We start from the raw sequence: 17506 nt of genomic DNA, 5'->3' as shown, positions 1-17506 counted from the left end.
TAAGGAGGGAGCCCGGCTAGCTCAGTCGGTAGAGCATGAGACTCTTAATCTCAGGGTCGTGGGTTCGAGCCCCATGTTGGGCGAAAAAAAGTAATTTTTGCCTGAATATTGCATTGACTCTCATAACATGGAGATTGATCTTGCTTTAGACCTGCAATAACTCCCAAAAATTGTCCAGGAATGGATTTCCTTCATAAAAAATGATTAGTCTGCATACCATCTTGAAGTGGGAGCCCGGCTAGCTCAGTTGGTAGAGCATGAGACTCTTAATCTCAGGGTCGTGGGTTTGAGCCCCACGTTGGGCAAAAATGAGTAATTTTTGCTGGATTATTGCATTGACTCTCATAATCTGGTGAATATTCTTGCATTAGACATGCAATAACTATCAAAAATGGTATCTCCCTTGGTTTCTCATTGGTGGGAAATTTAACTTCAAGATTAGCTAGGGTATGAGTCTAGATGAACACACCGCAATATCACTCATATTCGAGTAGTAAACAGGCCAACCTGAACTGTAAAACATCCCATAAGTGGAGGTAAGGCATAAGTTAGGAGTGAACTTAACACTGTTATGGGCAATTGGACTTCAAATAAAGTGTGGAAGGCAGTAAGGTTACTTTTTTCATGTTATGCTGATTAAACACACAGGGGAATTAGCTCAAATGGTAGAGCGCTCGCTTAGCATGCAAGAGGTAGCGGGATCGATGCCCGCATTCTCCATTATAAAATTTGCATACATTTTATTTTTAACTTGTCATTGCCAAGGTCATTGCAGAGTAAGAACAGAAAAATCACAGATTGCTTTCAAATATGGTCTCATTATAACAACTAAAGTGGTTTAATCAAAAGGGTTCAGGTATTCTTTAGCATGTGAGAGGAATTTGAATTCTTATGCAATCTCAAAATGAAGTTCTCACAACTTCCATTTTCATTTTCTCTTACTTTTTTTTGACACTCTGTCCTCTGAAGGATGTATAAATCTGTCTTTCCTTGCAAAACAAGAGTAGAGGAATATCCAGGATTTGATTTTCTTCACAAAAAGGGATTGGTCTGCATACTGTCTTAAGGAGGGAGCCCGGCTAGCTCAGTCGGTAGAGCATGAGACTCTTAATCTCAGGGTCGTGGGTTGGAGCCCCACGTTGGGCGAAAACGAGTAATTTTTGCCTGAATATTGCATTGACTCTCATAATATGGAGATTAATCTAGCATTAGACATGCAATAACTCCCAAAAATTGTCCAGGAATGGATTTCCTTCATAAAAAATGATTAGTCTGCATACCATCTTGAAGTGGGAGCCCGGCTAGCTCAGTCGGTAGAGCATGAGACTCTTAATCTCAGCGTCGTGGGTTCAAGCCCCACGTTGGGCGAAAATGAGTAATTTTTGCTGGACTCTCATAATCTGGTGATTATTCTTGCATTAGACATGCAATAACTATCAAAAATGGTATCTCCCTTGGTTTCTCATTGGTGGGAAATTTAACTTCAAGATTAGGTAGGGTATGAGTCTAGATGAACACACCACAATATCACTCATATTCGAGTAGTAAACAGGCCAACCTGAACTGTAAAACATCCCATAAGTGAAGGTAAGGCATACGTTAGGAGTGAACTGAACACTGTTATGGGCAATTGGACTTCAAATAAAGTGTGTAAGGCAGTGAGGTTACTTTTTTCATGTTATGCAGATTAAACACACAGGGGAATTAGCTCAAATGGTAGAGCGCTTGCTTAGCATGCGAGAGGTAGCGGGATCGATGCCCGCATTCTCCATTATAAAATTTGCATACATTTTATTTTTAACTTGTCATTGCCAAGGTCATTGCAGAGTAAGAACAGAAAAATCACAGATGGCTTTCAAATATGGTCTCATTATAACAACTAAAGTGGTTTAATCAAAAGGGTTCAGGTATTCTTTAGCATGTGAGAGGAATTTGAATTCTTATGCAATCTCAAAATGAAGTTCTCACAACTTCCGTTTTCATTTTCTCTTATTTTTTTTGACACTCTGTCCTCTGAAGGATGTATAAATCTGGCTTTCCTTGCAAAACAAGAGTAGAGGAATATCCAGGATTTGATTTTCTTCACAAAAAGGGATTGGTCTGCATACTGTCTTAAGGAGGGAGCCCGGCTAGCTCAGTCGGTAGAGCATGAGACTCTTAATCTCAGGGTCGTGGGTTCGAGCCCCATGTTGGGCGAAAGAAAGTAATTTTTGCCTGAATATTGCATTGACTCTCATAACATGGAGATTAATCTTGCATTAGACCTGCAATAACTCCCCAAAATTGTCCAGGAATGGATTTCCTTCATAAAAAATGATTAGTCTGCATACCATCTTGAAATTGGAGCCCGGCTAGCTCAGTCGGTAGAGCATGAGACTCTTAATCTCAGGGTCGTGGGTTTGAGCCCCACGTTGGGCAAAAATGAGTAATTTTTGCTGGATTATTGCATTGACTCTCATAATCTGGTGAATATTCTTGCATTAGACATGCAATAACTATCAAAAATGGTATCTCCCTTGGTTTCTCATTGGTGGGAAATTTAACTTCAAGATTAGCTAGGGTATGAGTCTAGATGAACACACCGCAATATCACTCATATTCGAGTAGTAAACAGTCCAACCTTAACTGTAAAACATCCCATAAGTGGAGGTAAGGCATAAGTTAGGAGTGAACTTAACACTGTTATGGGCAATTGGACTTCAAATAAAGTGTGGAAGGCAGTAAGGTTACTTTTTTCATGTTATACAGATTAAACACACAGGGGAGTTAGCTCAAATGGTAGAGCGCTCGCTTAGCATGCAAGAGGTAGCGGGATCGATGCCCGCATTCTCCATTATAAAATTTGCATACATTTTATTTTTAACTTGTCATTGCCAAGGTCATTGCAGAGTAAGAACAGAAAAATCACAGATGGCTTTCAAATATGGTCTCATTATAACAACTAAAGTGGTTTAATCAAAAGGGTTCAGGTATTCTTTAGCATGTGAGAGGAATTTGAATTCTTATGCAATCTCAAAATGAAGTTCTCACAACTTCCATTTTCATTTTCTCTTACTTTTTTTGACACTCTGTCCTCTGAAGGATGTATAAATCTGGCTTTCCTTGCAAAACAAGAGTAGAGGAATATCCAGGATTTGATTTTCTTCACAAAAAGGGATTGGTCTGCATACTGTCTTAAGGAGGGAGCCCGGCTAGCTCAGTCGGTAGAGCATGAGACTCTTAATCTCAGGGTAGTGGGTTCGAGCCCCACGTTGGGCGAAAACGAGTAATTTTTGCCTGAATATTGCATTGACTCTCATAATATGGAGATTAATCTTGCATTAGACCTGCAATAACTCCCAAAAATTGTCCAGGAATGGATTTCCTTCATAAAAAATGATTAGTCTGCATACCATCTTGAAGTGGGAGCTCAATCGGTAGAGCATGAGACTCTTAATCTCAGGGTCGTGGGTTCGAGCCCCACGTTGGGCGAAAATGAGTAATTTTTGCTGGACTCTCATAATCTGGTGATTTTTCTTGCATTAGACATGCAATAACTATCAAAAATGGTATCTCCCTTGGTTTCTCATTGGTGGGAAATTTAACTTCAAGATTAGGTAGGGTATGAGTCTAGATGAACACACCACAATATCACTCATATTCGAGTAGTAAACAGGCCAACCTGAACTGTAAAACATCCCATAAGTGAAGGTAAGGCATAAGTTAGGAGTGAACTGAACACTGTTATGGGCAATTGGACTTCAAATAAAGTGTGTAAGGCAGTGAGGTTACTTTTTTCATGTTATGCAGATTAAACACACAGGGGAATTAGCTCAAATGGTAGAGCGCTCGCTTAGCATGCGAGAGGTAGCGGTATCGATGCCCGCATTCTCCATTATAAAATTTGCGTACATTTTATTTTTAACTTGTCCTTGCCAAGGTCATTGCAGAGTAATAACAGAAAAATCACAGATGGCTTTCAAATATGGTCTCATTATAACAACTAAAGTGGTTTAATCAAAAGGGTTCAGGTATTCTTTAGCATGTGAGAGGAATTTGAATTCTTATGCAATCTCAAAATGAAGTTCTCACAACTTCCGTTTTCATTTTCTCTTATTTTTTTTGACACTCTGTCCTCTGAAGGATGTATAAATCTGGCTTTCCTTGCAAAACAAGAGTAGAGGAATATCCAGGATTTGATTTTCTTCACAAAAAGGGATTGGTCTGCATACTGTCTTAAGGAGGGAGCCCGGCTAGCTCAGTCGGTAGAGCATGAGACTCTTAATCTCAGGGTCGTGGGTTCGAGCCCCACGTTGGGTGAAAACGAGTAATTTTTGCCTGAATATTGCATTGACTCTCATAATATGGAGATTAATCTTGCATTAGACCTGCAATAACTCCCAAAAATTGTCCAGGAATGGATTTCCTTCATAAAAAATAATTAGTCTGCATACCATCTTGAAGTGGGAGCCCGGCTAGCTCAGTCGGTAGAGCATGAGACTCTTAATCTCAGGGTCGTGGGTTCGAGCCCCACGTTGGGTGAAAATGAGTAATTTTTGCTGGATTATTGCATTGACTCTCATAATCTGGTGAATATTCTTGCATTAGACATGCAATAACTATCAAAAATGGTATCTCCCTTGGTTTCTCATTGGTGGGAAATTTAACTTCAAGATTAGGTAGGGTATGAGTCTAGATGAACACACCACAATATCACTCATATTCGAGTAGTAAACAGGCCAACCTGAACTGTAAAACATCCCATAAGTGAAGGTAAGGCATACGTTAGGAGTGAACTGAACACTGTTATGGGCAATTGGACTTCAAATAAAGTGTGTAAGGCAGTGAGGTTACTTTTTTCATGTTATGCAGATTAAACACACAGGGGAATTAGCTCAAATGGTAGAGCGCTTGCTTAGCATGCGAGAGGTAGCGGGATCGATGCCGGCATTCTCCATTATAAAATTTGCATACATTTTATTTTTAACTTGTCATTGCCAAGGTCATTGCAGAGTAAGAACAGAAAAATCACAGATGGCTTTCAAATATGGTCTCATTATAACAACTAAAGTGGTTTAATCAAAAGGGTTCAGGTATTCTTTAGCATGTGAGAGGAATTTGAATTCTTATGCAATCTCAAAATGAAGTTCTCACAACTTCCGTTTTCATTTTCTCTTATTTTTTTTGACACTCTGTCCTCTGAAGGATGTATAAATCTGGCGTTCCTTGCAAAACAAGAGTAGAGGAATATCCAGGATTTGATTTTCTTCACAAAAAGGGATTGGTCTGCATACTGTCTTAAGGAGGGAGCCCGGCTAGCTCAGTCGGTATAGCATGAGACTCTTAATCTCAGGGTCGTGGGTTCGAGCCCCATGTTGGGCGAAAAAAAGTAATTTTTGCCTGAATATTGCATTGACTCTCATAACATGGAGATTAATCTTGCATTAGACCTGCAATAACTCCCAAAAATTGTCCAGGAATGGATTTCCTTCATAAAAAATGATTAGTCTGCATACCATCTTGAAGTGGGAGCCCGGCTAGCTCAGTTGGTAGAGCATGAGACTCTTAATCTCAGGGTCGTGGGTTTGAGCCCCACGTTGGGCAAAAATGAGTAATTTTTGCTGGATTATTGCATTGACTCTCATAATCTGGTGAATATTCTTGCATTAGACATGCAATAACTATCAAAAATGGTATCTCCCTTGGTTTCTCATTGGTGGGAAATTTAACTTCAAGATTAGCTAGGGTATGAGTCTAGATGAACACACCGCAATATCACTCATATTCGAGTAGTAAACAGGCCAACCTGAACTGTAAAACATCCCATAAGTGGAGGTAAGGCATACGTTAGGAGTGAACTTAACACTGTTATGGGCAATTGGACTTCAAATAAAGTGTGGAAGGCAGTAAGGTTACTTTTTTCATGTTATGCAGATTAAACACACATGGGAATTAGCTCAAATGGTAGAGCGCTCGCTTAGCATGCAAGAGGTAGCGGGATCGATGCCCGCATTCTCCATTATAAAATTTGCATACATTTTATTTTTAACTTGTCATTGCCAAGGTCATTGCAGAGTAAGAACAGAAAAATCACAGATTGCTTTCAAATATGGTCTCATTATAACAACTAAAGTGGTTTAATCAAAAGGGTTCAGGTATTCTTTAGCATGTGAGAGGAATTTGAATTCTTATGCAATCTCAAAATGAAGTTCTCACAACTTCCATTTTCATTTTCTCTTACTTTTTTTTGACACTCTGTCCTCTGAAGGATGTATAAATCTGGCTTTCCTTGCAAAACAAGAGTAGAGGAATATCCAGGATTTGATTTTCTTCACAAAAAGGGATTGGTCTGCATACTGTCTTAAGGAGGGAGCCCGGCTAGCTCAGTCGGTAGAGCATGAGACTCTTAATCTCAGGGTCGTGGGTTGGAGCCCCACGTTGGGCGAAAACGAGTAATTTTTGCCTGAATATTGCATTGACTCTCATAATATGGAGATTAATCTAGCATTAGACATGCAATAACTCCCAAAAATTGTCCAGGAATGGATTTCCTTCATAAAAAATGATTAGTCTGCATACCATCTTGAAGTGGGAGCCCGGCTAGCTCAGTCGGTAGAGCATGAGACTCTTAATCTCAGCGACGTGGGTTCAAGCCCCACGTTGGGCGAAAATGAGTAATTTTTGCTGGACTCTCATAATCTGGTGATTATTCTTGCATTAGACATGCAATAACTATCAAAAATGGTATCTCCCTTGGTTTCTCATTGGTGGGAAATTTAACTTCAAGATTAGGTAGGGTATGAGTCTAGATGAACACACCACAATATCACTCATATTCGAGTAGTAAACAGGCCAACCTGAACTGTAAAACATCCCATAAGTGAAGGTAAGGCATACGTTAGGAGTGAACTGAACACTGTTATGGGCAATTGGACTTCAAATAAAGTGTGTAAGGCAGTGAGGTTACTTTTTTCATGTTATGCAGATTAAACACACAGGGGAATTAGCTCAAATGGTAGAGCGCTTGCTTAGCATGCGAGAGGTAGCGGGATCGATGCCGGCATTCTCCATTATAAAATTTGCATACATTTTATTTTTAACTTGTCATTGCCAAGGTCATTGCAGAGTAAGAACAGAAAAATCACAGATGGCTTTCAAATTTGGTCTCATTATAACAACTAAAGTGGTTTAATCAAAAGGGTTCAGGTATTCTTTAGCATGTGAGAGGAATTTGAATTCTTATGCAATCTCAAAATGAAGTTCTCACAACTTCCGTTTTCATTTTCTCTTATTTTTTTTGACACTCTGTCCTCTGAAGGATGTATAAATCTGGCTTTCCTTGCAAATCAAGAGTAGAGGAATATCCAGGATTTGATTTTCTTCACAAAAAGGGATTGGTCTGCATACTGTCTTAAGGAGGGAGCCCGGCTAGCTCAGTCGGTAGAGCATGAGACTCTTAATCTCAGGGTCGTGGGTTCGAGCCCCATGTTGGGCGAAAAAAAGTAATTTTTGCCTGAATATTGCATTGACTCTCATAACATGGAGATTAATCTTGCATTAGACCTGCAATAACTCCCAAAAATTGTCCAGGAATGGATTTCCTTCATAAAAAATGATTAGTCTGCATACCATCTTGAAGTGGGAGCCCGGCTAGCTCAGTCGGTAGAGCATGAGACTCTTAATCTCAGGGTCGTGGGTTTGAGCCCCACGTTGGGCAAAAATGAGTAATTTTTGCTGGATTATTGAATTGACTCTCATAATCTGGTGAATATTCTTGCATTAGACATGCAATAACTATCAAAAATGGTATCTCCCTTGGTTTCTCATTGGTGGGAAATTTAACTTCAAGATTAGCTAGGGTATGAGTCTAGATGAACACACCGCAATATCACTCATATTCGAGTAGTAAACAGGCCAACCTGAACTGTAAAACATCCCATAAGTGGAGGTAAGGCATAAGTTAGGAGTGAACTTAACACTGTTATGGGCAATTGGACTTCAAATAAAGTGTGGAAGGCAGTAAGGTTACTTTTTTCATGTTATGCAGATTAAACACACAGGGGAATTAGCTCAAATGGTAGAGCGCTCGCTTAGCATGCAAGAGGTAGCGGGATCGATGCCCGCATTCTCCATTATAAAATTTGCATACATTTTATTTTTAACTTGTCATTGCCAAGGTCATTGCAGAGTAAGAACAGAAAAATCACAGATGGCTTTCAAATATGGTCTCATTATAACAACTAAAGTGGTTTAATCAAAAGGGTTCAGGTATTCTTTAGCATGTGAGAGGAATTTGAATTCTTATGCAATCTCAAAATGAAGTTCTCACAACTTCCATTTTCATTTTCTCTTACTTTTTTTTGACACTCTGTCCTCTGAAGGATGTATACATCTGGCTTTCCTTGCAAAACAAGAGTAGAGGAATATCCAGGATTTGATTTTCTTCACAAAAAGGGATTGGTCTGCATACTGTCTTAAGGAGGGAGCCCGGCTAGCTCAGTTGGTAGAGCATGAGACTCTTAATCTCAGGGTCGTGGGTTCAAGCCCCACGTTGGGCGAAAACGAGTAATTTTTGCCTGAATATTGCATTGACTCTCATAATATGGAGATTAATCTTGCATTAGACCTGCAATAACTCCCAAAAATTGTCCAGGAATGGATTTCCTTCATAAAAAATAATTAGTCTGCATACCATCTTGAAGTGGGAGCCCGGCTAGCTCAGTCGGTAGAGCAACTCTTAATCTCAGGGTCGTGGGTTCGAGCCCCACGTTGGGTGAAAATGAGTAATTTTTGCTGGATTATTGCATTGACTCTCATAATCTGGTGAATATTCTTGCATTAGACATGCAATAAATATCAAAAATGGTATCTCCCTTGGTTTCTCATTGGTGGGAAATTTAACTTCAAGATTAGGTAGGGTATGAGTCTAGATGAACACACCACAATATCACTCATATTCGAGTAGTAAACAGGCCAACCTGAACTGTAAAACATCCCATAAGTGAAGGTAAGGCATACGTTAGGAGTGAACTGAACACTGTTATGGGCAATTGGACTTCAAATAAAGTGTGTAAGGCAGTGAGGTTACTTTTTTCATGTTATGCAGATTAAACACACAGGGGAATTAGCTCAAATGGTAGAGCGCTTGCTTAGCATGCGAGAGGTAGCGGGATCGATGCCCGCATTCTCCATTATAAAATTTGCATACATTTTATTTTTAACTTGTCATTGCCAAGGTCATTGCAGAGTAAGAACAGAAAAATCACAGATGGCTTTCAAATATGGTCTCATTATAACAACTAAAGAGGTTTAATCAAAAGGGTTCAGGTATTCTTTAGCATGTGAGAGGAATTTGAATTCTTATGCAATCTCAAAATGAAGTTCTCACAACTTCCATTTTCATTTTCTCTTATTTTTTTTTGACACTCTGTCCTCTGAAGGATGTATAAATCTGGCTTTCATTGCAAAACAAGAGTAGAGGAATATCCAGGATTTGATTTTCTTCACAAAAAGGAATTGGTCTGCATACTGTCTTAAGGAGGGAACCCGGCTAGCTCAGTCGGTAGAGCATGAGACTCTTAATCTCAGGGTCGTGGGTTCGAGCCACACGTTGGGCGAAAACGAGTAATTTTTGCCTGAATATTGCATTGACTCTCATAATATGGAGATTAATCTTGCATTAGACATGCAATAACTCCCAAAAATTGTCCAGGAATGGATCTCCTTCATAAAAAATGATTAGTCTGCATACCATCTTGAAGTGGGAGCTCAATCGGTAGAGCATGAGACTCTTAATCTCAGGGTCGTGGGTTCGAGCCCCACGTTGGGCGAAAATGAGTAATTTTTGCTGGACTCTCATAATCTGGTGATTATTCTTGCATTAGACATGCAATAACTATCAAAAATGGTATCTCCCTTGGTTTCTCATTGGTGGGAAATTTAACTTCAAGATTAGGTAGGGTATGAGTCTAGATGAACACACCACAATATCACTCATATTCGAGTAGTAAACAGGCCAACCTGAACTGTAAAACATCCCATAAGTGAAGGTAAGGCATAAGTTAGGAGTGAACTGAACACTGTTATGGGCAATTGGACTTCAAATAAAGTGTGTAAGGCAGTGAGGTTACTTTTTTCATGTTATGCAGATTAAACACACAGGGGAATTAGCTCAAATGGTAGAGCGCTCGCTTAGCATGCAAGAGGTAGCGGTATCGATGCCCGCATTCTCCATTATAAAATTTGCATACATTTTATTTTTAACTTGTCCTTGCCAAGGTCATTGCAGAGTAAGAACAGAAAAATCACAGATGGCTTTCAAATATGGTCTCATTATAACAACTAAAGTGGTTTAATCAAAAGGGTTCAGGTATTCTTTAGCATGTGAGAGGAATTTGAATTCTTATGCAATCTCAAAATGAAGTTCTCACAACTTCCGTTTTCATTTTCTCTTATTTTTTTTGACACTCTGTCCTCTGAAGGATGTATAAATCTGGCTTTCCTTGCAAAACAAGAGTAGAGGAATATCCAGGATTTGATTTTCTTCACAAAAAGGGATTGGTCTGCATACTGTCTTAAGGAGGGAGCCCGGCTAGCTCAGTCGGTAGAGCATGAGACTCTTAATCTCAGGGTCGTGGGTTCGAGCCCCACGTTGGGCGAAAACGAGTAATTTTTTCCTGAATATTGCATTGACTCTCATAATATGGAGATTAATCTTGCATTAGACCTGCAATAACTCCCAAAAATTGTCCAGGAATGGATTTCCTTCATAAAAAATAATTAGTCTGCATACCATCTTGAAGTGGGAGCCCGGCTAGCTCAGTCTGTAGAGCATGAGACTCTTAATCTCAGGGTCGTGGGTTCGAGCCCCACGTTGGGTGAAAATGAGTAATTTTTGCTGGATTATTGCATTGACTCTCATAATCTGGTGAATATTCTTGCATTAGACATGCAATAACTATCAAAAATGGTATCTCCCTTGGTTTCTCATTGGTGGGAAATTTAACTTCAAGATTAGGTAGGGTATGAGTCTAGATGAACACACCACAATATCACTCATATTCGAGTAGTAAACAGGCCAACCTGAACTGTAAAACATCCCATAAGTGAAGGTAAGGCATACGTTAGGAGTGAACTGAACACTGTTATGGGCAATTGGACTTCAAATAAAGTGTGTAAGGCAGTGAGGTTACTTTTTTCATGTTATGCAGATTAAACACACAGGGGAATTAGCTCAAATGGTAGAGCGCTTGCTTAGCATGCGAGAGGTAGCGGGATCGATGCCGGCATTATCCATTATAAAATGTGCATACAATTTATTTTTAACTTGTCATTGCCAAGGTCATTGCAGAGTAAGAACAGAAAAATCACAGATGGCTTTCAAATATGGTCTCATTATAACAACTAAAGTGGTTTAATCAAAAGGGTTCAGGTATTCTTTAGCATGTGAGAGGAATTTGAATTCTTATGCAATCTCAAAATGAAGTTCTCACAACTTCCGTTTTCATTTTCTCTTATTTTTTTTGACACTCTGTCCTCTGAAGGATGTATAAATCTGGCGTTCCTTGCAAAACAAGAGTAGAGGAATATCCAGGATTTGATTTTCTTCACAAAAAGGGATTGGTCTGCATACTGTCTTAAGGAGGGAGCCCGGCTAGCTCAGTCGGTAGAGCATGAGACTCTTAATCTCAGGGTCGTGGGTTCGAGCCCCATGTTGGGCGAAAAAAAGTAATTTTTGCCTGAATATTGCATTGACTCTCATAACATGGAGATTAATCTTGCATTAGACCTGCAATAACTCCCAAAAATTGTCCAGGAATGGATTTCCTTCATAAAAAATGATTAGTCTGCATACCATCTTGAAGTGGGAGCCCGGCTAGCTCAGTCGGTAGAGCATGAGACTCTTAATCTCAGGGTCGTGGGTTTGAGCCCCACGTTGGGCAAAAATGAGTAATTTTTGCTGGATTATTGAATTGACTCTCATAATCTGGTGAATATTCTTGCATTAGACATGCAATAACTATCAAAAATGGTATCTCCCTTGGTTTCTCATTGGTGGGAAATTTAACTTCAAGATTAGCTAGGGTATGAGTCTAGATGAACACACCGCAATATCACTCATATTCGAGTAGTAAACAGGCCAACCTGAACTGTAAAACATCCCATAAGTGGAGGTAAGGCATAAGTTAGGAGTGAACTTAACACTGTTATGGGCAATTGGACTTCAAATAAAGTGTGGAAGGCAGTAAGGTTACTTTTTTCATGTTATGCAGATTAAACACACAGGGGAATTAGCTCAAATGGTAGAGCGCTCGCTTAGCATGCAAGAGGTAGCGGGATCGATGCCCGCATTCTCCATTATAAAATTTGCATACATTTTATTTTTAACTTGTCATTGCCAAGGTCATTGCAGAGTAAGAACAGAAAAATCACAGATGGCTTTCAAATATGGTCTCATTATAACAACTAAAGTGGTTTAATCAAAAGGGTTCAGGTATTCTTTAGCATGTGAGAGGAATTTGAATTCTTATGCAATCTCAAAATGAAGTTCTCACAACTTCCATTTTCATTTTCTCTTACTTTTTTTTGACACTCTGTCCTCTGAAGGATGTATACATCTGGCTTTCCTTGCAAAACAAGAGTAGAGGAATATCCAGGATTTGATTTTCTTCACAAAAAGGGATTGGTCTGCATACTGTCTTAAGGAGGGAGCCCGGCTAGCTCAGTTGGTAGAGCATGAGACTCTTAATCTCAGGGTCGTGGGTTCGAGCCCCACGTTGGGCGAAAACGAGTAATTTTTGCCTGAATATTGCATTGACTCTCATAATATGGAGATTAATCTTGCATTAGACCTGCAATAACTCCCAAAAATTGTCCAGGAATGGATTTCCTTCATAAAAAATAATTAGTCTGCATACCATCTTGAAGTGGGAGCCCGGCTAGCTCAGTCGGTAGAGCAACTCTTAATCTCAGGGTCGTGGGTTCGAGCCCCACGTTGGGTGAAAATGAGTAATTTTTGCTGGATTATTGCATTGACTCTCATAATCTGGTGAATATTCTTGCATTAGACATGCAATAAATATCAAAAATGGTATCTCCCTTGGTTTCTCATTGGTGGGAAATTTAACTTCAAGATTAGGTAGGGTATGAGTCTAGATGAACACACCACAATATCACTCATATTCGAGTAGTAAACAGGCCAACCTGAACTGTAAAACATCCCATAAGTGAAGGTAAGGCATACGTTAGGAGTGAACTGAACACTGTTATGGGCAATTGGACTTCAAATAAAGTGTGTAAGGCAGTGAGGTTACTTTTTTCATGTTATGCAGATTAAACACACAGGGGAATTAGCTCAAATGGTAGAGCGCTTGCTTAGCATGCGAGAGGTAGCGGGATCGATGCCCGCATTCTCCATTATAAAATTTGCATACATTTTATTTTTAACTTGTCATTGCCAAGGTCATTGCAGAGTAAGAACAGAAAAATCACAGATGGCTTTCAAATATGGTCTCATTATAACAACTAAAGAGGTTTAATCAAAAGGGTTCAGGTATTCTTTAGCATGTGAGAGGAATTTGAATTCTTATGCAATCTCAAAATGAAGTTCTCACAACTTCCATTTTCATTTTCTCTTATTTTTTTTTGACACTCTGTCCTCTGAAGGATGTATAAATCTGGCTTTCATTGCAAAACAAGAGTAGAGGAATATCCAGGATTTGATTTTCTTCACAAAAAGGAATTGGTCTGCATACTGTCTTAAGGAGGGAACCCGGCTAGCTCAGTCGGTAGAGCATGAGACTCTTAATCTCAGGGTCGTGGGTTCGAGCCACACGTTGGGCGAAAACGAGTAATTTTTGCCTGAATATTGCATTGACTCTCATAATATGGAGATTAATCTTGCATTAGACATGCAATAACTCCCAAAAATTGTCCAGGAATGGATCTCCTTCATAAAAAATGATTAGTCTGCATACCATCTTGAAGTGGGAGCTCAATCGGTAGAGCATGAGACTCTTAATCTCAGGGTCGTGGGTTCGAGCCCCACGTTGGGCGAAAATGAGTAATTTTTGCTGGACTCTCATAATCTGGTGATTATTCTTGCATTAGACATGCAATAACTATCAAAAATGGTATCTCCCTTGGTTTCTCATTGGTGGGAAATTTAACTTCAAGATTAGGTAGGGTATGAGTCTAGATGAACACACCACAATATCACTCATATTCGAGTAGTAAACAGGCCAACCTGAACTGTAAAACATCCCATAAGTGAAGGTAAGGCATAAGTTAGGAGTGAACTGAACACTGTTATGGGCAATTGGACTTCAAATAAAGTGTGTAAGGCAGTGAGGTTACTTTTTTCATGTTATGCAGATTAAACACACAGGGGAATTAGCTCAAATGGTAGAGCGCTCGCTTAGCATGCAAGAGGTAGCGGTATCGATGCCCGCATTCTCCATTATAAAATTTGCATACATTTTATTTTTAACTTGTCCTTGCCAAGGTCATTGCAGAGTAAGAACAGAAAAATCACAGATGGCTTTCAAATATGGTCTCATTATAACAACTAAAGTGGTTTAATCAAAAGGGTTCAGGTATTCTTTAGCATGTGAGAGGAATTTGAATTCTTATGCAATCTCAAAATGAAGTTCTCACAACTTCCGTTTTCATTTTCTCTTATTTTTTTTGACACTCTGTCCTCTGAAGGATGTATAAATCTGGCTTTCCTTGCAAAACAAGAGTAGAGGAATATCCAGGATTTGATTTTCTTCACAAAAAGGGATTGGTCTGCATACTGTCTTAAGGAGGGAGCCCGGCTAGCTCAGTCGGTAGAGCATGAGACTCTTAATCTCAGGGTCGTGGGTTCGAGCCCCACGTTGGGCGAAAACGAGTAATTTTTTCCTGAATATTGCATTGACTCTCATAATATGGAGATTAATCTTGCATTAGACCTGCAATAACTCCCAAAAATTGTCCAGGAATGGATTTCCTTCATAAAAAATAATTAGTCTGCATACCATCTTGAAGTGGGAGCCCGGCTAGCTCAGTCTGTAGAGCATGAGACTCTTAATCTCAGGGTCGTGGGTTCGAGCCCCACGTTGGGTGAAAATGAGTAATTTTTGCTGGATTATTGCATTGACTCTCATAATCTGGTGAATATTCTTGCATTAGACATGCAATAACTATCAAAAATGGTATCTCCCTTGGTTTCTCATTGGTGGGAAATTTAACTTCAAGATTAGGTAGGGTATGAGTCTAGATGAACACACCACAATATCACTCATATTCGAGTAGTAAACAGGCCAACCTGAACTGTAAAACATCCCATAAGTGAAGGTAAGGCATACGTTAGGAGTGAACTGAACACTGTTATGGGCAATTGGACTTCAAATAAAGTGTGTAAGGCAGTGAGGTTACTTTTTTCATGTTATGCAGATTAAACACACAGGGGAATTAGCTCAAATGGTAGAGCGCTTGCTTAGCATGCGAGAGGTAGCGGGATCGATGCCGGCATTATCCATTATAAAATGTGCATACAATTTATTTTTAACTTGTCATTGCCAAGGTCATTGCAGAGTAAGAACAGAAAAATCACAGATGGCTTTCAAATATGGTCTCAATATAACAACTAAAGTGGTTTAATCAAAAGGGTTCAGGTATTCTTTAGCATGTGAGAGGAATTTGAATTCTTATGCAATCTCAAAATGAAGTTCTCACAACTTCCGTTTTCATTTTCTCTTATTTTTTTTGACACTCTGTCCTCTGAAGGATGTATAAATCTGGCGTTCCTTGCAAAACAAGAGTAGAGGAATATCCAGGATTTGATTTTCTTCACAAAAAGGGATTGGTCTGCATACTGTCTTAAGGAGGGAGCCCGGCTAGCTCAGTCGGTAGAGCATGAGACTCTTAATCTCAGGGTCGTGGGTTCGAGCCCCATGTTGGGCGAAAAAAAGTAATTTTTGCCTGAATATTGCATTGACTCTCATAACATGGAGATTAATCTTGCATTAGACCTGCAATAACTCCCAAAAATTGTCCAGGAATGGATTTCCTTCATAAAAAATGATTAGTCTGCATACCATCTTGAAGTGGGAGCCCGGCTAGCTCAGTTGGTAGAGCATGAGATTCTTAATCTCAGGGTCGTGGGTTTGAGCCCCACGTTGGGCAAAAATGAGTAATTTTTGCTGGATTATTGCATTGACTCTCATAATCTGGTGAATATTCTTGCATTAGACATGCAATAACTATCAAAAATGGTATCTCCCTTGGTTTCTCATTGGTGGGAAATTTAACTTCAAGATTAGCTAGGGTATGAGTCTAGATGAACACACCGCAATATCACTCATATTCGAGTAGTAAACAGGCCAACCTGAACTGTAAAACATCCCATAAGTGGAGGTAAGGCATAAGTTAGGAGTGAACTTAACACTGTTATGGGCAATTGGACTTCAAATAAAGTGTGGAAGGCAGTAAGGTTAATTTTTTCATGTTATGCAGATTAAACACACAGGGGAATTAGCTCAAATGGTAGAGCGCTCGCTTAGCATGCAAGAGGTAGCGGGATCGATGCCCGCATTCTCCATTATAAAATTTGCATACATTTTATTTTTAACTTGTCATTGCCAAGGTCATTGCAGAGTAAGAACAGAAAAATCACAGATTGCTTTCAAATATGGTCTCATTATAACAACTAAAGTGGTTTAATCAAAAGGGTTCAGGTATTCTTTAGCATGTGAGAGGAATTTGAATTCTTATGCAATCTCAAAATGAAGTTCTCACAACTTCCATTTTCATTTTCTCTTACTTTTTTTTGACACTCTGTCCTCTGAAGGATGTATAAATCTGGCTTTCCTTGCAAAACAAGAGTAGAGGAATATCCAGGATTTGATTTTCTTCACAAAAAGGGATTGGTCTGCATACTGTCTTAAGGAGGGAGCCCGGCTAGCTCAGTCGGTAGAGCATGAGACTCTTAATCTCAGGGTCGTGGGTTGGAGCCCCACGTTGGGCGAAAACGAGTAATTTTTGCCTGAATATTGCATTGACTCTCATAATATGGAGATTAATCTAGCATTAGACATGCAATAACTCCCAAAAATTGTCCAGGAATGGATTTCCTTCATAAAAAATGATTAGTCTGCATACCATCTTGAAGTGGGAGCCCGGCTAGCTCAGTCGGTAGAGCATGAGACTCTTAATCTCAGCGTCGTGGGTTCAAGCCCCACGTTGGGCGAAAATGAGTAATTTTTGCTGGACTCTCATAATCTGGTGATTATTCTTGCATTAGACATGCAATAACTATCAAAAATGGTATCTCCCTTGGTTTCTCATTGGTGGGAAATTTAACTTCAAGATTAGGTAGGGTATGAGTCTAGATGAACACACCACAATATCACTCATATTCGAGTAGTAAACAGGCCAACCTGAACTGTAAAACATCCCATAAGTGAAGGTAAGGCATACGTTAGGAGTGAACTGAACACTGTTATGGGCAATTGGACTTCAAATAAAGTGTGTAAGGCAGTGAGGT

At 39.5% G+C, this 17506-nt stretch overlaps 3 non-coding genes across 3 annotated transcripts; all 3 read left to right on the top strand.

The window, feature by feature from the left end:
- Nucleotides 1–10564: 10564 nt before the first annotated feature.
- Nucleotides 10565–10637, top strand: TRNAK-CUU (transfer RNA lysine (anticodon CUU)). The gene has a single exon. It is a non-coding gene; the product is annotated as a tRNA-Lys (tRNA).
- Nucleotides 10638–12689: 2052 nt separating this feature from the next.
- On the top strand, nt 12690–12762 carry TRNAK-CUU (transfer RNA lysine (anticodon CUU)). Its single transcript has one exon. It is a non-coding gene; the product is annotated as a tRNA-Lys (tRNA).
- Nucleotides 12763–14789: 2027 nt separating this feature from the next.
- TRNAK-CUU (transfer RNA lysine (anticodon CUU)) lies at nt 14790–14862 on the top strand. Its single transcript has one exon. It is a non-coding gene; the product is annotated as a tRNA-Lys (tRNA).
- Nucleotides 14863–17506: the final 2644 nt, after the last annotated feature.

Source organism: Lissotriton vulgaris, chromosome 1_1 (genome assembly GCF_964263255.1).
Source record: "Lissotriton vulgaris chromosome 1_1, aLisVul1.2, whole genome shotgun sequence".
NCBI classification, from domain to species: domain Eukaryota; kingdom Metazoa; phylum Chordata; class Amphibia; order Caudata; family Salamandridae; genus Lissotriton; species Lissotriton vulgaris.
The sequence above is the reverse complement of the archived record's forward strand: the minus strand, read 5'-3'. Positions and strand labels throughout refer to the sequence as shown.